Genomic DNA, 21,184 nt, shown 5'->3' with positions numbered 1-21,184 from the left:
TAATAAGATAACCAGGGCAAAAGAATGAATGGACACACACACACACACACACACACACACATACACGAGCCATGTGGCATTACAGAAAGATGAGAACAAATTGCTAGTTTCTATTTGACAACACTTGTTAGGCAAGGGTTTTTTAAATCTTACTTTTATTTATTTATGGGTTTTTTTGGTTTGTTTGTTTTTGTTTTTGTTTTGAGATGGAGTTTAACTCTTGTTGCCCAGGCTGGAGTGCAATGGCATGATCTCGACTCACTGCAACCTCCACCTCCCAGTTCAAGTGATTATCCTGTCTCAGCCTCCTGAGTAGCTGGGATTACAGGCATGCACCACCATGCCTAGCTAATTTTATATTTTTAGTAGAGATGGGGTTTCATCATGTTGGCCAGGTGGTCTTGAACTCCTGACTTCAGATGATCCACCCACCTAAGCCTTCCAAAGTGCTGGGATTACAGGCATGAGCCACTGCTCCTGGCCTTAAACCTTACTTTTAAAAAGTTAAGGTCTTGGAATTCAGGATTGAAATGGAGTTTTTTTAGAGTCAATTTGCACCAATACCATAAACAGTGCAAAAATGCCTTCTTTGACATTACAATACCTTGTTTTCACAATCAGTTATAATCTGTTGTTCAGGTTAAAGTACATGAAGAAAATCCAGCCTCACACAGATAGGTGATTGTGAAAGAATAAGTTTGTAATAGTCTTTTCAGATAAATCTGGGTATTCTTTTTTGATACTACTTTTTTTATACTACACTATATATTAAAGCAAGCAAGGTAGAAGCTAAAAAAGAAGAAAAAGAAACTATATGAGTGAACTTTTTATACCCTGTTACATTATATATTAAAGCAAGCAAGGTAGAAGCTAAAAAAGAAAAAGAAACTATATGAGTGAACTTTTTACACCCTGTTACATTATATATTAAAGCAAGCAAGGTAGAAGCTAAAAAAGAAGAAAAAGAAACTATATGAGTGAACTTTTTACACCCTGTTACATTAAAATTCATTGGTCTATCTTGTACTTTGAATGACTCTTTCGCCCATGCATGATTTTATAACATCACTCATTGGTCAGTTGGAAAATTTAGTTCAATAGTATAGAGAGACCTTATAAATGCAGACACATTGCATTATACAGTATCAAATAATTACATTGGCCCAGGACTAGATGGCTTCACTGGAGAATTCTACAAAATATTTCAGAAAGAATTAACACCAATCCTTCTTAAACTTTTCTTTAAAAAAATGAAGAGGAAGGAACATTTCCAAAATCATTTTTTCAGGACCCCACTACTCTGATAACAAAATCAGACAAAAATACTATAAGAAAATAAAACTGGCCAGGCATAGTGGCTCACACCTGTTATCCCAGCACTTTGGGAGGCTGAGGCAGGTGGATCACCTGAGGTCAGGATTTTGTGACTAGCCTGGCCAACGTGATGAAACCCCATCTTACCTAAAAATACAAAATTAGCAGGGCGTGGTGTTGCATGCCTGTAATCCCAGCTACTTGGGAGGCTGAGGCAGGAGAATTGCTTGAACCCAGGAGATGGAGGTTGCAGTGAGCTGAGATCATGCCATTGCACTCCAGCCTGGGCTAAAGAGCACACTCAAAAAAAAAAAAAAAAAAAAAAAAATTAAAAGAAAGAAAGAAAAGAAAAAAAATTACAGACGAATATCCCTGATAAATATTGATGCAAAAATTTTCAACAAAAAACTATCAAACCAAATTCAATAACATATTTAAAAAAAAGATTGTGCATCATAACCAAGTGAGATTTATTTGTGGAATGCAAGGATGGTTCAATATATGATAATCAATCAGTATAACAAAACATATTAAAAGAATGAAGAAAAAAAAAACACGTGCTCATCTCAATTGATACAGAAAAAAGCATTTTACAAAATTAAATACCCTTCCTGATAAAACGCCCAACAAACTAGAAAGAGAAGGAAATTATCTCAACATAATAAAGGCCATATGTAAACAGCCCACAACTAACACCATAGAAATTGTGAAAAACTGCCTCTAAGATCAGGAACAAGGCAAGGATTTCCACTCTCATCACTTCTATTCAACATAGTACTGGAATTCCTAGCCCGAGCAATTTGACAAGAAAAATAAATAAAACGTATCCAAATTGGAAAGAAGGAAGTAAAAATCTCTCTGTTTGCAGATGATATAATTTAATATGTATAAAATCCTAAAGATTCCACCAAAACCTATTAGAAGTAATTTTAAAATACAGCAAAGTTATAGGATACAAAAATCAATTGTGTTTCTATATACTAAACAATAATCAATTCAAAAAGGAAAGTGAGAAAACAATCCCATTTACAATAGCATCAAAAAGAAAAAAATACAAATAAAAATACAAAGGATTTGTACACTGAAAACTACAAAAGATTGCTGAAAGAAATTAAAGAAGACACAAATAAATGGAAAGATATCCTGTGTCCATGGATTGGAAAAATTAATATTATTAAAATGCTCATACTACCCAAACTGATCCACAGATTTAATACAATCCCTATCAAAATCCCAATGACCTCTTTTGCAAAAATAGGAAAAAAAAGTCCTCAAATTCATATGGAATATCAAAGCATCCCGAATAGCCAAAACAATCTTGAAGAAGAAAAACAAAGCTGGAGGCCTCAAACTTCCTGATTTCAAAACAGAATACAAAGCTACAGTAATCAAAAGAGTGTGGTTTTGGCATAAAGACAGACATATAGACCAAAGGAACAGAAAAATGCAGAAATAAGCCTTCACATATCTGCTCAAATGATCTTTGACAAGGGTGCTGAAATCACTCAATGGAGAAGAGATTGTCTTTTCAACAAATTGTCCTGGAAAAACTGGATATCCATATGTAAAAGAATGAAGTTGGACCCTTACTTTAAAACATAAACAAAAATTAACCTAAAATGTATTAGAGACCTAAATATAACACCTGAAACTATAAAACTTCTACAACAAAAAATAGAGGAAAAGTTTTATGACATTAGATTTTATAAGGATCTTAGACATGATGCCAAAGCACAGGTAACAAAAGCAAAAATAGACAAATGGGACTACATCAAACTTAAATAGTTCTGCACAGCAAGGAATAATTGACAGCATGAAAAGGCAACTTACAGAATGGAAAAAAAAATATTTTCAAACCATGTATCTGATGAAGGACTAATATCCAGAATATATAAAGAATCCCTACAGTTCAATAATAACAACAAAAAGCAAATAACCTGATGTAAAATAAGCAAGAGGCTTGAATAGACATTTCTCCAAACAGGAACTACAAATGGCCCACAGGCACATGAAAATATACTTAACATCCTAATTGTTAGGGAAATGCAAATAAAAATTACATTAAGTTATTACCTTATGCCTATTAGAATGGCCACTATCAGGAAAACAGAAAGTAACAGATGTTGGTGAGGACTTGGAGAAACTGGAGCCCTTGTGGACTGTTAGTAGGCATGTAAAATGGTGTAGTCAGTATGGAAAACAGTATCAAAGTTTCCTAAAAAATTAAAAATAGAATTACCATATGATCCAACAATTCCACTACTGGATATATCTCCAAAAGAATTGAAAACAGGATCTCAAATAGTTTCACACTCATATTCATTGCAGTGTTATTCACAATAGCCAAGATACAGAAGTAACCTAAATGTCTATAAATGAACAGACAGACAAGGAAAATGTTGTACATACATACAAGGGAGTATTATTGAGCCTCAAAAAGGAAATTATGTTATATGCTACAACATGGATGAAACTTGTTGGGATGTTATGGTAAGAGAAATAAACCAGTTATGAAAAGACAAATGCTGCATGATTCTCCTTATATGTGTATCTAAAGTAGTCAAACTCTTAGAAATTAAAAATAGAATGGTGGTTGCCAGATGCTGGTGTGAGGGGGAGAAGTATTGTTGTTTAGTGTGTGTAGAGTTTTAGAGTTGCAAGATAAAAACATTTCAGAAGTCTGCTGCACAACAGGGTGCATGTAGTTAGCACTGCTGTACTGTACACTTAAATGGCTGGGATGGTATCTTTCATGTTCTGTGTTTTTTAAAACAGTAACCGAAAAATTAGTGAGAGTAGAGGAGAGAAGGAAGGGAGGAATGAATAGGTGGAACACAGGCGTAGGGGACGAAAAATATCTTTCTCTACCCATCCTAGGTTCATGGCTGAGTACCCTGTAACAAAAGACAGATTAACAAGAGAAAAGCATATAAATGTATTTAAGTTTTATATGACATAGGAGGCTTCATAAGGAAATGAAGACCCCACAGAAATTGTTAAACTTGGTTATTCTTTTGGGCTTTTTTTGGTTTTGTTTGTTTGTTTGTTTTTGAGGCAAGTTCTCACTCTATTGCCCAGGCTGGAGTGCAGTGACATGATAATGGTTCACTACAGCTTCAGTCTCATGGGCTCAAGCAATTCTCCCACCTCAACCTCCCAAGTAGCTGGGACCACAAGTGTGTGCCACCATGCCCAGCTAATTTTTTGATTTTTTGTAGAGACAAGGTCTCTATGTTATGTTTCTCAGGCTGGTCTGGAACTCCCAGACTCATTCCCCTCCAGCCTCCTCTTTCCTCTGCTGCTGTTAAAACCATAATAGCTTTGACCTTTGGTCAGTGCATACAAGTTTGATGAAGCGCTTTCCCATTCATCATCTCCTTTGGATTTTGATCTTCAACCTTTGTGAGACAGACATCTTCCCACTTTTCCACAGGAAAATGAGGCAGGAATCTGCCCAGGTGTATAAAGGTCACCGTTCTCATGTCTCTTTTCAAGATCTTTCCAATCTCCAAAAGACTAATTTATAATGAGGTTTACCTGATGGCTAGTTCCTTCACATGTTCCCTCCAAGAAAGATTCACTTTATAAACCCTCCAAGAAAGATTCACTTTATAAAATGGAATTTTTAAAAAAACAAAAAACAAAACATTTGTATCTAAGAAGTGATTCCCTAATTTTGAGACTCCTTTTTGTTTGTTTGTTTGTTTGTTTTTTGAGAGAGTCTCAGTCCATCGCCCAAGCTAGTGTGCAATGGTGCAATCTAAGCTCACTGCAACCTCTGCCTCCCGGGTTCAAGCAATTCTCCTGCCTCGGCCTCCCAAGTAGCTGAGAATACAGGCACACACCTCCACACTAGCTGATTTTCTTTTGTATTTTTAGCAGAGTCGGGGTTTTGCCATGTTGGCCAGCCTGGTCATATTGAGACTCTTATGTGCCATTATGGTTTGTGCCTTTCAAGGAGAATAACTACAAGGAGAAATAGAAAACAGCATAGTTTTACAGGTAAAGTGTAATGGGTATGCATTTTGCAAATTTTAATAAATAAACATAAATATTTACATTTACAAGTGACCCCAGCATCCACTGTGTGCATTTTGCCCCAGTGACATCTGGACATAGCACACATTCCCCTCTGCATGACATAATATATGCATCAAGATTGGATATGTACAAGAGTTTTGGGGGAATTGATGAGGATGTCATAACCTTGCTCCTTTAATAGCCACAAACCACTTAGTAGGACAACTAAAAGCCCAATTAAAGTAAACCACAAAGAGTTAAAAGGAAAAAGCCTAGAGTCCAAACCTAGCCAGCTGAGGCTTTGAAGTACTTTTACAAGGCTCTGGCTAGATGGGGGAGTGCTTTAAACGGAGGAAACAGGAAGTACCTAGATTTAAAGTTTGTTTTGTTTCTTAGGAGGGGGTGGTCGTTCTAGAAGTGCTCTTCCAGGAAACCTGCCCTTTCCCACCTAGATGTTGAGGTTTCCTGAGAAAAAATAAATAGCCTCTCCTTAGCACAGTGTAGAGGCTCAGTTAGGCAGTAAAAAGCCCAGAAATGGAGCCGGCTCTGCTCGATGTTATCAGCGCAAAGGAAGGGCAGGAGGACTTTGAAGCAAGGGTCTGGGAAAAGGAGGCGGCAGGAAGAAGACGCGGAGTGAAGGCGGCCATCTGCAGACCTCAGGCCACCGCAGCAGCAGCGGGCAGAAATGGCACGCAGGAGCCAGGGCGTTTGTTCCTGCGGCTGTGCTTCGGCGCCGGGCTCCGTTCCCCCGGGGAACAGCATCACTGCAGAAGATGGCCGGCTGGCCGTGGGATGCGGGGGCATCCAGTTAAGGCACTGAACACCGCAGCAAAGAGACCCAGAAATGAAACCCTTCTCAAACCGTCCCGTTTTGCTCAGGGCTCCACCGGAAGAACCTCCCTGTGGCTAGAATGGCCGATCCTCGTGGACCACACTGCCCACTGGTGGAGGCGTACTCGAAGCACCACCCGCGGGAGCAGTTCCGGGCTGTGGGCCTGAGCCACGAGGTAGTCTACCTCGACCGGACGTGCAGAGTTGTGGCTTCCTGGACACGTACACTCTATCTTCCCAAATATCAGACTGCTTATCAAAATATGCTAGCTGCAGCTGTATCTCAACGCATCCTTCTTAAAGTTACTGTCTCCCACGCCATCACGTCCAACTTCCCATGGCCTTTAGCTGGCTCCGCCCTTTCCCTGGCATGTCTTTCTTCTTTCATATTTTACCCAGAGGCTCCTTAGTTAGATAACCAGCTTCATCTTTGCTCTTAGATGCCCAGCACGCTGCTTCTATTCCTAATCCCAGTGAACCCAGCTGCCCTGGTACTTCCCCTTTCTCCTGAGCTCCCTTCTAAGGAGTCTGGCCAGTGTCAGAGGCCATGTGATGTAGTCACTGTTACAGAAAAAAATGACCCAATGATACTTGTTAAAGCATGGTGTGGCCGACTTTCTTCAGAACCATTGCAATAGGTATAGGGACCACCAAGCAATGAGATTTTGCAGTGGGAGACAGAGATTGGGCTCAACTCTGAATACAGCATGAGCAAGTAGGAATGTATAGCCAAGGAGCAGGGTGGGGGTCGGTGGAGGGAAAATCACTAAGAGGGAACTTCAGGCCTGAGGGAGATTTCAGCTAAAGGGACAACAGGATTCTTGCTGAAGACAGGCCGGGAAACCAGCCATTACCTGGGGGCTGGTGGAGGGAGAAGAAACCAATCAGACATGAAGGTGATCAGACAGTGTAGGTGGAGGATTCTTGCTTAACTGACTTAGCAGGTTTCTTTGCTAAAACTGGATTTTACAAGGAAGTGCACAAGGCCTTAGGAGAAGATTCCAGAACCTGACTGAAGTTTGCCCAAGCAAATAATTTTTGCCGCAACTTGCCAAGCTTTCTTAGTAATTTTTATATTATTTGTTAAAAGCTTCAAAAAATTATTTCAACCAAGTGAGCCATTGCTAGTAACTGCTAAGGAGCTCTGCCCTGTCACAAGCAAGGCTGGTGGGGGGCAAGAGGGCCACATGGCCCACTGGTTCTACACTGACTCTGCCACCATGTGGCTGGTTTATAAACTGCAGGCAATGAGTACGCCAGGCAGTGACTCAGCACTTCCCTAACTGTAAAAGCCCAGAGAGAATATGCATTCCAGTGTAGGAGTGTCTGTGTCAGTATCTGTAACATTCAGCATTTCTCCCTTCCCCTCCCTTCCTATCCTTTCCCTTCCCTCCCCTCCCCTCCCCTCCCTTCCCCTCCCTTCCCTTCCCTTCCCTTCCCTCCCCTCCCCTCCCCCCCTCTTTCTTTCTTTTCTTTCTTTTTCTCTCTTTCTTCCTTTTTCTTTCTTCTTTCTTTTTTTAGATAGGGTCTCTCTCTCTCTCTGTGGCCGTCATTATCTGTAACATTCAGCTTTTCTTTTTTCTTTCTTTCTTTTCTTTCTTTCTTTCTTTTTCTTTCTTTCTTCTTCCTCTTTCCTTCCTTCCTCCCTTCCTTCCTTTCTTCCTTCCTCCCTTCCTTCCTTCCTTCCTTCCTTCCTTCCTTCCTTCCTTCTTTCCTCTTTTTCTTTTTCCTTTTCTTTTTTTAGACAGGGTCTCTCTCTGTGTGACCCAGGGGCTGGAGTACAGTGGTACCATTGTAGCTCACTGCAGCCTCAAACTCCTGGACTCAAGCAGTCCTCTGGCCTGAGCCTCCCAAGTAGCTGGAAACCACAGGTGTGCACCAACACACCCAGCTAACTTAAAAAACAAACAAAAAAAGTTTTTGGCTGGGTGTAGTGGCTCATGCCTGTAATCCTAGAACTTTGGGAGGCCAAGGTGGGTGGATCACCTGAGGTCGGAGTTCGAGACCAGCCTGACCAACATGGTGAAACCCCATCTCTATTAAAAATACAAAAAATTAGCTGGGCGTGGTGGTGGGCACCTGTAAGGCCAGCTACTCGGGAGGCTGGGGCAGGAGAATCGCTTGAACCAGGGAGATAGAGGTTGCAGTGAGCTGAGATCGCACTATTGCACTCCAGCCTGGGTGACAGAACGAGACTCTGTCTCAAAAAGAAAAAAAACAAATTTTAAAGATGGGGTCTTGCCTTGTTGTCTTGGCTTAGCATTTTTTCTGAAGAAATATAGTGCTCATATTTTGAGAGAAAACAATTAGTACTTGCCTTGAACCAAGAAATATGATTAAATGTTATAATAGTTAAGAGATAAATAGAAATGCTGATTTCCTCGTAATAAGTAAATGTCCATATACTTTTATTCAGACACTTTTTCAATACAGGGAACTGAGATGAATGTGGAGTTTCTTGGAGGGTGAAACTCCAAGTTAATAATATCTGTTGAATTCTGAAACATTTGGCGATTTCACAAAAGAGACTTTGTAGTGCCCTTGTGACAATTGTAAAAGTAGGAAACAAACCTGAATAAATATATAGAAGAGAAAAACAAGTTATGGTAGTCTAAATATAAGATACAAGGTAATTCTTTTAAACTTTCAGTACAAAATATACCTCAGAACAAATAGAATGTACTGAGTACACCCAAACAATTCTCATTTTAGATGTCAGAGCCATATGATTTCTGGCACCAGGTCAGAATGTGCAGGAAAATTTTAGCATCTGAGAGATGGGTTATAAAGTGTTTGCAAGAACTAATGGAAGTCTCAAATTTATTTTGTTCCCGAAGAAGTTTGTTTTTTAGAGAATTTCTGGAAAATGACGTTAGATCATTAGAAAAATAATAATTCCTGGGCGTTGCCCTGTTGACAGCCAATGTAAATGCTGCATCTCCCTGGATCAAAGAAACTAGCCCTTCAAAGAAACACTGGACATCATGAATTAAATATTTCAAACTATGAGAGAAATACTTCCAAAAGAAGAAGAAGGTATAGGGTGTTTGGAAAGGAGGTGGCAGATTTCTTTAAATGCAGAGAATTTTTAAAATCATAATAATAAAATAACTGGCATCAGTGGAGCATTTTGTATGTGCCAACACCATTTGCTAAGAGCTTTACACATGCAATTTCATTTTAGCCTCACAAAACTCCTCTGAAGGAAGTATGGGCATTGTCCCCATTGCCAGATGAGGACATAGAAGCATAGAGAGGACATTGCCTTGCCTGAGGCCACAGATGTAGTCAGACACCGTGGCCTGTACTGTCGGCTCTGCTCTAGTGCCTTCCTTCTGGCCTATGTAGGGTACAATGCTTTTAATACTTGCAATGACCCAAGCACCTTTCCAAGGACTTTACAGGTACCAGCTCTAATGCACACAGCAATAGCCAATGAAAGACACACGATCAGCATCCCATTTTACAGATGAAGAAACCAAGACCTAGAGAGGCTGAGAGAGCTGTCCAAGATCACCCAGCTATGTGCCAGAGTGGGATTTGGACCTAGGCAACCTGAGCTCAGAGGCAAAATCTGAATCATTTCACAATACCGTATCTCACACAGCAAAAAACTTTTCAGTCTTACATATATCATTATGTCGTTTCCTTTCTTCCTTTTTTCCATTTTTTCCCTGTCTTTTTCTTTTTGGAGGCGGGGTCTCACTCTGTCACCCAGACTGGAATGCAGTGGCACAATCGATCTTGGCTCACTGCAGCTTCATCCTCCCTGGCTCAAGAGATCCTCCCACCTCAGCCTCCTGAGTAGCTAAGACCACAGTTGCACACCACCATGCCCAATTTTTGTACTGATTGTAGAAACAGGGTTTTTCCATGTTGCCCAGGCTGGTCCCAAACTGCACCCAGCCGTGTGTCGTTTCTGAATTGCACTCTATGCAAACAAGTCAACAATTTTAAACAGTAGGGAATATTAGTAAATGATTATTTTCTTTATTCACATTAATTTCAAATTCAGGAAGAACTGAAGAAAGACATGACAGAAAATGCCCATGTGGCCCAGATGTGTCATTACCAGCTCCTGGCAATGGCAGTAAAAGTGCGATGTGATGAGTAGAAAATGTGGGGGAGGATTCTGGTGAGAAAGTCAAGAACTGGAAGAACTGGCAGGGCCATGACAAGAAAAAAGCCAAACAATGCCTGAGCTTCTGCACCAGCCTGGGATCCAGATTAACGACGGAGTGGAACAGAAACAATAAAATACCACATTGTCGAGTACCTGATTCTTCCCACAAAACAAATCAACAAACAAAACACCGCCCCGTGCACTTGAGTTTATCGTCCTTTTACAGAAGGGTGTTATCTGACTCTGTGCTTAACTGTACTTGTCAGTCTTTTACCAGCTCTTCTTGAAGATTGGCTAGGTCTCTATCCAGTAGCTACATTACCTTGAGGGAGGTGTCGGAAGAATGAGCAGTAATGCATTGTGGACAGGACAGTTAACGTTAATTTTTTTAATAAACAAATATTTATGGAGTCTTTACCATGCACAAGAATTCATTGCAGCTCTTGACTGAACTGCCAGCTGTTTGAGAAGATGAGGAAATGATGCCTCATGGTGGTTATGATCATTGTTTCCTTAACCTGAAAAAACTCACCCCCTCCTAAACACTGCCCACACTACAATGGAAAAGAAAGCCTATGCCAGTGGGTAGTTTCCTGGCAGTTCTGTACTCGCAGATGGTTGATCACACCTCCAGCTGGATGCCAGTGGATTTCCTGGAGTAAAATAGTTGAGGCTGCTGTAACACCGCCACATATACACACACGCACACACCTCAGTGAACACAACAAGGCCTTCTTTGAGGCTCACAGACCACATGCAGTGTGAATTACAGGTTTCATGGGTGATGGGAGTGCTCTGCTCATTGCAACCATCCAAGGACTCTGATGGGCTGACAGAGGATCCCTTTAGGTAAATGCTTCCACGATGCTGGAAGAATGAGAACAGAATTGTTCACGGGCTCTTGATGTTGCCTCCTGGAAGTCTCATGTAATTTCCACCCACATTTAATTGGCCAAAGCAAGTGGCATGATATGCTTATTTTTTAAAAAGACAACAAAATGCAAACTTAGTTTATGTCTAAGCCCATGAGGCTAGGTAATTTATTTTAAAAAGAGGTTTATTTGACTCACAGTTCTGGTGACTGTGCAGCTGCATCTGGAGAGGCCCGCAGGCTGCTTCTGCTCATGGCAGAAAGTAGAAGGGGGCAGGTGTGTGCAAAAACATCACATGGCAAGAGAGGAAGCAAGAGAGAGAAACCGAGGGAGCCAGACTTTTTTTAACAACCCACTGTCACAGGGTGTACACCTGTAGTCCCAGCTACTCAGAAGGCTGAGGTGGGAGGATCACTTGTGCCCAGGAATTAAAGACCAGGTTGGGCATCACAGTGAGACTGTCTCATTAAAAAACAACCAAGCAAACAAACACACACCACTCCGGTGGGAACTAATTCGTTCCCTGGAGAGAGAAAACTCATTAATCTATTCAAGGGAGAACCTATTAGGCCCCACTTCCAACACGACCATGTTGGGGATCAAATTTCAACATGAGTTTTGGTGGGGATAAACCACATCCAAGCCAGAGCAGTATGTGCCCAGGAAGAAGGAAGACTGCACTATTCATTTACGTGTGGCCCTAGTGACTATGACATTGAGAAAATGGCATTGAGTAAAGGAAATTGGATGTTAGAATATGGAAGCATGGGGTCACCAAAAACAGCCCCTTTTAATCTTGTGCATCTCAGACTAAAGACCTGCATAAAGTGGACTCAAGAATGATGACAGGTGTTAAAAATAATTAATTAGGGCCGAGTACAGTGGCTCTTTGGGAGGCCTAGCACTTTGGGAGGCTGAGGCAGGTGGATCATTTGAGGTCAGGAGTTCGAGACCATCCTGGCCAACATGGTGAAACCCCGTTTCTACTATAAATACAAAAATCAGCTGGGTGTGGTGGTGCACCCCTGTAATCCCAGCTACTCTGGTGGCTGAGGCAGGAGAATCACTTGAACCTGGGAGGCGGAGGTTGCAGTGAGCTGAGATCGCGCCATTGCACACCAGCCTGAGCAACAAGAGTGAAACTCCATCTCAAAAATAATAAGAAGAATAATAATAATTAATTAGGAGGCCTTTAAGTTGGGGTTGCTCCCATGCCCTGGGTTCCTAGGTGAGCAATCCAGAACCCAACTCAATGTCAATGGTTGGGTTAACCAATCAGAAACCACCAACCAACCTCTAACCAGGGACTTTTCACTGGAATAATCCAAATGAGGCTATTACTGTACTTTAACAAATCAAGTATATATTTTTTTGTCCTGCTTCTGAGTGAACTGGTCTTGTAAAAGACTTCTTCCCCACCCCTGACCCCCAGCCCTTTGCCAGAGCCCCAAATTGCCTGAGGTCTGGAGCTCCCTGTTTATGAATAAGATGAATAAACCCTTTAAGATTTTAAAGCACCTCAATTTATTTTTTCACATTGGTAATGTTTTAGTAGGTATATGTGTACGTGGGGAAAGGGTCAGATGGAGCTGGCAGTGAGTGGCCAATGACTACAGAGACAAGGACAACAGAAACCTACCATGCTGTTACCAGTTTAAGAACTTGCAACTGAATCCGGAAGTTGCCAGATGTCTGTGGGTCCCAAGGTCACAGAGAGGGTGATATGTTTGAGTTTTAGGAAGAGAAAATATTTGAGACTATTTTGCTCACAGCCCTGTGACTGTTTATGAACATCCAATAATAAAGAAAATGACCTTATGCAAAGACGAAAGCTCAGCGCTGGCAGATTTTGAGATTTGGTTGCAACCTCTCTACATAGGACTTCATGGCTTTAGCCTTGATCTTTGACTCACTGAATGCCCACAGTCCCTGGTGTTCTCCATGCCAAGCCACTGGCACAAAATGACCTTTCATTCCTGACAAAATTTAACTAATGCTTCTTGTGAAATAAAGCAGCAGGCAGGACAAGAAATATGGGAAGGAAAATGAGAGGGAAATGTTTGTTTATGGCATTGTCCCCCAGGGCTTTTCCCAAAAACAGGATGCTGTCTGGAGGGACTGGGTTTCTCTATAAAATGGAAGCACTGGCCAGGTGTGGTGGCTCATGCTTATAATCCCAACAGTTTGGGAGGCTGAGGCAGGTGGATGACCCGAGGTCAGGAGTTCGAGACCAGACTGACCAATATGGTGAAACCCCGTCTCTTCTAAAAATACAAAAATTAGCCAGGCGTGGTGGTGTCACCTGTAATCCCAGCTACTTGGGAGGCCGAGACGGGAGAATTGCTTGAACCTGGGATGTAGAGGTTGCAGTGAGCCGAGATCGTGCCACTGCACTCCAGCTTGGGTGACAGAGTGAGACTCTGTCTCAAAAAAAAAAAAAAAATTGGGAACACGAATGTGTCTGAGAAGCTGTTGAATCATCAACCATCCACACCAAGCCTCGTTTGCACTCTGCAACCTCACTGGAAAGTATAAAGTACACTTTTAAGTCTCAAACCAAACAAGGACTCCAATTAATTGATAAGAGAGCCAAGCAGGTTAACAGCCCAGAAGGCCTGGTCTTCCTGTTGTTCGGGGCTTTCTGCTCTGTAGCTCTAAGAGGATGCAAAGCACCTGTTTGCTTCTTAGCACAAGTGTCATTTTAATGAGGTGCAAATTCAACTTGTTCAGCAATGCTACACTAAGACAGCACAGCGCAAAGTGTGGTCGGTCCACCAAGCAATAGTAGCGATGCCCGATGCTTGCTTGAAATGCAGAATCTCAGGCCCCATCCTGAGCTGCTAAATGAGAACCTGCATTTGACGATGTCCCCAGGCAATATGCAGCCACATTAAAATCTGAGGGACCCTGTTCTCCAGAGTTTTAGGTCCTCCGTGAAAGAAGTCATTGCGTCTGCCCTCTATTGAACAGAACAAAGGCAAATCCTGGCTCCTCCCAGCCTGCCTTCTCTCTCTTGTTAAACAGTAAAATTAGCACCAAACACCCAAGTATTAATTCATCTGCCTCCAAGCCTTTATAAAACAATGTGTTTACATGAATGAAACTGTACTTAAAAAGAATAAGTCTATTTCAGTATGTCCCCATAGCTCCTAAAAGTACAATTTAAAAAAAAATGAGTTTTAAATGCTTACTTCCATAAATAGCATACTTATTTCTCCCAGACTATCAATTTGGCCTTGATCTTTGACTCACTGAAAGTCCGCAGTCCCTGATATTCTCCATGCCAGGCCACCAGTACAAAATGACCTTTCATTCCTGACAAAATGTAATTAATGCTTTTTGTGAAATAAAGCAGCAGACAGGACTGGAAATATGGGAAGAAAAATGAGAGGGAAGTGTTTATGACATTGTCCCCCAGGGCTTTTCCCAAAAACAGGATGCTGTTTGTAGGGACTGAGTTTCTCTATAAAATGATCATTTTGTTTCTAACTCTCTTTTCTTTCTCCATCACCATCGTGTCAGAGGCATGTGAACCAGAGCAACTCCGTCTTGAATAGGAGTCGGGTAAAAAGGCTGAAAGCTACTGGGCTGCATTCCCAGATGGTGAAGGCATTCGAAGTCACAGGATAAGATAGGAGGTCAGCACAAAATACAGGTCATAAAGACCTTGCTGATAAAACAGGTTGCAGCAAAGAAAGCAGTTAAAACCCACCAAAACCAAGATGCCCATGAGAATGACCTCTGGTCGTCCTCACTGCTACACTCCCACCAGCGCCATGACAGTTTACAGACGCCATGGCAATGTCAGGAAGTTACCCTATATGGTCTAAAAAGGGGAGGCATGAATAATCCACCCCTTGATTAGCATATACTCAAGAAATAACCATAAAAATGGCCAACCAGCAGCCCTTGGGGCTGCTCTGTCTATGGAGTAGCCATTCTTTTATTCCTTTATTTTCCTAATACACTTGCTTTACTTTACTTTATGGACTCACCCTGAATTCTTTCTTGCATGAGATACAAGAACCCTCTCTTGGGGAGCGGATCAGGACCCCTTTCCTGTAACAACTGGCCAAGTACCAAATAGGTTAGATGGCCATTTGCATAACATTATGTCTGTTTACAGGAATTCCATGGGATGTTGTGGCTTTTATTCTGCTCTGTTTTGTTTGAGACTAGCTGGGAAGTCTGGACTGTGTCCTGCTTGAGTACGTTCATCTGGGCTAGTCTAGTGGCTGTGTCTGAGGAATTCAGTAGAATGCTGAGAGATGCCACCGGGGAAGAAAGCTGATGTGACCCATTATCTATTTTTTTAAAAGGTATGAACCATCATGCTTTACCTTAAAAATGCTAATGTTCAGTAGCAGAGTGGCTTAATTTGAAAGTTAAGTTTTATTGTGCTATGGGAAATGTCATCATGATGTATGTATTAATTACATCTCATCTGCTTTGAGAATTTAAACGAAGCGAGTAAATAGATGTTGTACTGAAACTCAAAGAGGCTGCGTTTAAAAAGATACTTTGGGGCCAGGCATGGTGGCTCAGTCTATAATCCCAGCACTTTGGAAGGCTGAGGCAGGGGGACTGCTTGAGCCCAGGAGTTGGGAGACCAGTCTGGGCAACATAGCAAGACCTCATCTCTACAAAAAAATTAAAAAATTAGCTGGGCATAGCAGCACGTGCCTGTATTCCCAGATACTTGGGAGGCTGAGATGGTAGGATCACCTGAGCTTGGGAGATAGAGGCTGTAGTGAGCTGTGATCATGCCACTGCACTCCAGCCTGGGCCACAGAGCGAGAACCTGCCAAAAAAAGAAAAAGATACTTTGCTTTTCATTAGCACTTACTTGTTAACCTCAAGAATCTCCTCTCAGCACTCAAAAGATAAAACTGGTAATGATGGGGTTCATGACACACGACCCCAAAACATGGGGTCACCTTCCTCTCACTCATCCCCTGAAGCAAGCTGTAGCACCAGGGAAAGCGTCTCCTACCTTCCCCTGAAGACAGACCTAAGACTGTTTTTCAAGAGGTGCCCTCCCTCTACCCAGGCAAAGGAGCATCCTGATCTCTGAAGACACAGCACCACAGACAGGAGTCTGAACAGGACCTGCTGGGTTCCCCTCGCACTGCGCTACCACCCGACCGTACTTGTTTTTTATTCAATTGTACCTCTCCACGACTATCTACTTCTTCATCAAAATGAACATAAAAAACACACAGGTCTACCCGTTTCTTTGGGTCTTCGTTTCCTTATAAAGTGTCTTGTATCGTGTAAAACTTATATCAAATACACTTGGATGCTTTTCTCTTATTAATCTGTCTTTTTTTCTTATAAGGGCCTCAGCCATAATGGGAAGGGAGAATATCCCCTTTCCTCTACAGTGCAGTTGACGCGAATGTGCGTTTCAATATGACTGAAGGCATCCCAGAAACTGTGTTCTCTGGAGAGTTCCCAACAGCCTTTAAATAATCCCTAGTAAAACAGTAGAAAGAACATTTCCAGGTGGCAATGGAGCTGGAAGTGATATGACGTTTGTACGTGATGAAATACTCATTTTCTGAAATAAAGAATCTGTGAAGAGAGGAATTATGACTAGTATTTACATCAACTTTTCATAAACATCCCCAAATTCCAGGCACAAGACAAAAGGCATGACTCATCTCACAGCAGGCGCTGTGGCCGGGGAAGTGACCCTCATGGAGATTGCTTCCCTAATGCCTGAGAATGGCTCTGGTGAGATCTGTAGGAAGCTGATAATCGGGTATTTCACTTGAGTATCGCCTGTCAAAATCTGGTTTTTGATCAAGAGCATTTCCTCAGCTAAAAATGTCATGCTTCCAGACCTCGATTTGACTTTTTTGGTAGATCATGACTGAAAAGACTGAAAACTTGAAAAAACAATATAGATGATTGCAATTTTTAATTTCTGTGGTCTTTTGAATACACATGAGATTATCCTGATGACTGTGACTTGAGTTCTCCAATGTGCTGTAGCTTTAGGGGGCCAGGAAGTTGCTCTCCCCTTCCTATCCCTCTTCCCCTCCTCTAATAACGGCCAGAACCCCACCTGCAGGAGGCCTTCCTGTGGGTGAAGGAGGTAGTACCTATAGGAACTTGTTTAAAAGCCACACTTCAGGCCGTGCACGGTGGCTCATGCTTGTAATCCTAGCACTTTGGGAATCCAAGGCGGGAGGATCACTTGAAGCCGGGATTCGAGACCAGCCTGGGCAACAAAGTGAGACCCAATCTCTACAAAAAATTTTAAAATTGGCTGGGCGTGGTGGCACACACCGGTAGTCCCAGATACTCAGGAGGCTGAGGCAGGAGGATTGTTTGTACCCAGGAGCTGGAGGCTACGTGAGAAGTCATGGCACCACTGCACTCCAGCCTGGGCAACAGAGTGAGACCCTGTATCACACACACACACACACACACACACACACACACACAAAGTCACACTTTGTGACCCCAGTCTCAGGGGTCCTACTTGGTCTGAGGTGGGGTTAGGAGTCTGCATTTTTATAAGCACCCCCTCCAGATGATTCTGAGACGTGATCTTCCGAATAAGTTTAGAGAAACACTGACTAAACCTAGTTAATTCCTCATATTTAAAAAAATTTATATTAAAAACAGAAAATAAGTGTAAGACGAGGAGAAAGGGGAACCCTTGTACATGCTGGTGTGAATGTAAAATAGTGCAGCCCCTATGGAAATCAGTACGGCAGTTCCTCAAAAGGTTAAATATACAATTACCATATGATCCAGAAACTCCACTTCTGGGTGTACATCCAAAAGACTTGAAAGCAGGGACTCGAAGAGAGAGGTGCACACTCATGTTCCTATTCATTATTCACAATAGCCAAGAGGAGAAAACAACCCAGTGCTCACTGACAGGATGAGTGGAGAAACAAAATGTGGTCCATCCATACAACAGAACATGATTCAACCTTCAAAAGGAAGGAAAGCTCGGGCGGGTGTGGTGACTCATGGCTGTAATCCCAGCACTCTGGGAAGCCAAGGCGGGTCGACCTCCTCACCTGAAGTCAGGAGTTCAAGACCAGCCTGATTCAGACACGTGGTGACACTCTGTGTCTACCAAAAATACAAAAATTAGCCAGGTGTGGTGGCGGGCGCCTATAATCCCAGCTCCTCGGGAGGCTGAGGCAGGAGAATCGCTTGAACCCAGGAGGCGGAGGTTGCAGTGAGCCAAGATCGTGCCACTGCCCTCCAGCCCGGACGATAAGAGCGAAACTCCATCTCAACAAAAAAAAAAAAAAAAAAAAAAGAAAGAAAAAAAGAAAGGAAATAATTCTGGCACATGCTACAACATGCATGACCCTTGAGGACATTATGCTAAGTGTAATAAGCCAGTCACAAAAGGACAAATACCGTATGATTCCACTTATATGAGGTACCTAGAATGGTGAACTTCACACAGAGAGAAAGTAGAATGGTGGTTGCCAGGGGCTTTGGGGAGGAGAGAATAGGGAGCTGTTCAATGGGTACAGAGTTTCAGTGTGAGGAAATAGAAAGAGTTCTGGAGATGGCTGGTGATGGTTGCACAAGAATGTGAATGTGTTCAAGGCCACTGAACTGTCCACTTAGAAAACGTTTAAGACGATAAACTGTGTTATGTGTGTTTCACCATGATTCAAAAAAAATAATTTAAAAAACTATTCAATACCCTTTAAAGGGAAAGGACATTACACAAAAGATAAATTATTATCTCTGTGACTATTTTCCAGGTAGGAGATGGAAAAATACTAGTTAAAACTCACTTTTAAGGCAGGGTGCAGTGGTTCAAGCCTATAATTTCAGCACTTTGGGAGGCTAAGGCAGGCAGATTGCTTGAGCACAAGAGTTCAAGACCATCCTGGACAACATGGTGAAATTCCATCTCTACAAAAAAATACAAAAATTAGCTGGGCATGGTAGGTGCGCCTGTAGTCCCAGCTACTCAGGAGGCTGAGGCGGGAGGATCACTTGAGCCTGGGAGGCCAAGGCTGCAGTGAGCCAAGATCGCATCACTGCACTCCAGCCTGGGCCTGGGCAACAGAGTGAGACCCTGCCTATTTAAAACAAACAAACAAACAAACAAACAAAAACTCTAGGATTCATAGACGTTAAAAAGACTTTCTCAAGGTCAGACATGGTATAGCCAGGATCTGACTCCAGTCAGCTGACTCCACGGCTCCTCCGCAACTGTGTCCTCCGCCCACTGTGGTTCATTTCTGTTTGGGTGTAAGGACTGATAAAAAGAAAGTGTGATGCAGAATCTGATGTTTCAGGTTTGGGTTCCTGGAAGACAGGGTTTCCGTTTACAAAAGTGAGACATTCGTGGGAGGATGCTGCTGTGAAGTGGGAGGGGAAGAGATAGAAGGTTCCATTTTTGAATTTGTTCATCTGACTGACAGAAGACAGCAGTCTGTTGGAAATGCTGGCCTGGCATTCATGGGAGGGGTGGATGTGGGAGCTGTTGCTGGGCTAATTAGTAAGAGCAATAAGTGGGTAAGCTCAGCAGGGAGAGAAAGGAGGAAAAGAGGCAGAGAAGGGGGAAGTGAGAGGAGCCCGGAGCCAATGCCAGAAGCTGGGGAAATGCCCACACTGTGTTCAGTAAGCAGACAGAGAGAGCAGCCGACCTGGAAGACAGAAGCAACAGGTGCACCCTGAATGCCCAAGACGAGACTGAGAGGCTCTTACTGTGGCAAATTGCAATGTCATGGGCTGAGTACAGATTAGCATATGTAGATCATGTTTCAGGCCCATAGTTCTGGAATCTCCGTGACAGCTATGTGAGGTCAACAGAGATGTGCCATCGTTTCCATTTTACTAATAAATCAGCAACCACAGTACTAGTCCATTTCTCAAGGTCATACACCAGCACTACGTCCATATCTTCCGAGTCCAGATTCCCACTCCCTGAGGAAGAGAGTAAGGAGTGGGAGAGGGAGCCATGTGTAGGCAACAGGAGATGCATCACAAGTAGAGACAAAAAAAAAAAATCATAAAACCAATGGTACTAGTGATTCTACACAAAATGCATCTTCCCGAGAAATTCTCAACAATTGCTGCAGTTACTGGTGAGTTTTGCTAGTACAAATGTTAGTTTCCAATGAACACACTTGAATTACTTATTCTCTCATAAGTATCATCTTATACTTACCGAAGTTACTCTGGAGAATCCTGTGATTCTGGCTTACCAGGACTCATCCACAGAAAGGTGTTTTGAGAATAAATTGGTAACACTTTAGAATCACTCAAGTTTGCTTCCGGCCCATTACCTGGCTCCAACCCTGTGGTACCATCTGCTATTGTGTTTAAAAGGCTGGGTGTGGTGGCTCACAGCTGTAATCCCAGCACTTTGGGAAGCCGAGGCAGGTGGATCACTTGAGGTCAGGAGTTCGAGACCTGCCTGGCCAACATGGTGAAACCTCGTCTCTACTAAAAATACAAAAATTAGCCAGACATGGTGGCAAGTGCCTGTAATCCCAGCTACTCAGGAGGCTGAGACACGAGAATCGCTTGAACCCGGGAGGTGGAGATTACAGTGAGCCAACATGGTGCCCCTGCACTTCAGCCTGGGCCATAGAATGAGACTAAGGCAGACTTGAAATAAATGAGGAGAGCACAGTGATTGCGAAGATGAAGAAGCAGAACTTGTAATACTTCGATTTTGTCATTTTATGTGATGACTTATGTGATGGTTAATAGTGAGTGTCAACTTGATTGTATTGAAGGATGCAAAGTATTGACCCTGGGTGTGTCTGTGGGGGTGCTGTCAAAGGAGAGTAACATTTGAGTCAGTCGGCTGGGAAAGGCAGACCCCAGTCTGGATGGGTACAGAGTAATCAGCTGCCAGTGCAGCCAGAATAAAAGCAGGCCAAAGAAAATGGAAGGACTAGACCGGCTTAGCCTCCCAGCCTACATCTTTTTCCTGTGCTGGATGCTTCCTCCCCTCAAACATCGGACTCCAAGTTCTTTAGCTTTGGGACTTGGACCAGCTTCCATGCTCCTTAGCTTG

At 42.6% G+C, this 21,184-nt stretch overlaps 1 long non-coding RNA gene across 1 annotated transcript; it reads left to right on the top strand.

Annotated features, from left to right (window-relative positions):
* Positions 1-15,073: 15,073 nt before the first annotated feature.
* Positions 15,074-16,749, top strand: LOC141408957 (uncharacterized). The gene is made up of 3 exons (XR_012426782.1): positions 15,074-15,247; positions 15,340-15,479; positions 16,211-16,749. It is a non-coding gene; the product is annotated as an uncharacterized lncRNA (long non-coding RNA).
* The last annotated feature ends 4,435 nt before the right edge of the window (positions 16,750-21,184 follow it).

The sequence above is a fragment of the Macaca fascicularis genome, chromosome 17 (genome assembly GCF_037993035.2).
Source record: "Macaca fascicularis isolate 582-1 chromosome 17, T2T-MFA8v1.1".
Lineage (NCBI taxonomy): Eukaryota > Metazoa > Chordata > Mammalia > Primates > Cercopithecidae > Macaca > Macaca fascicularis.
Note: the sequence above shows the minus strand (reverse complement) of the source record. Positions and strands in the feature narration are given on the sequence as shown.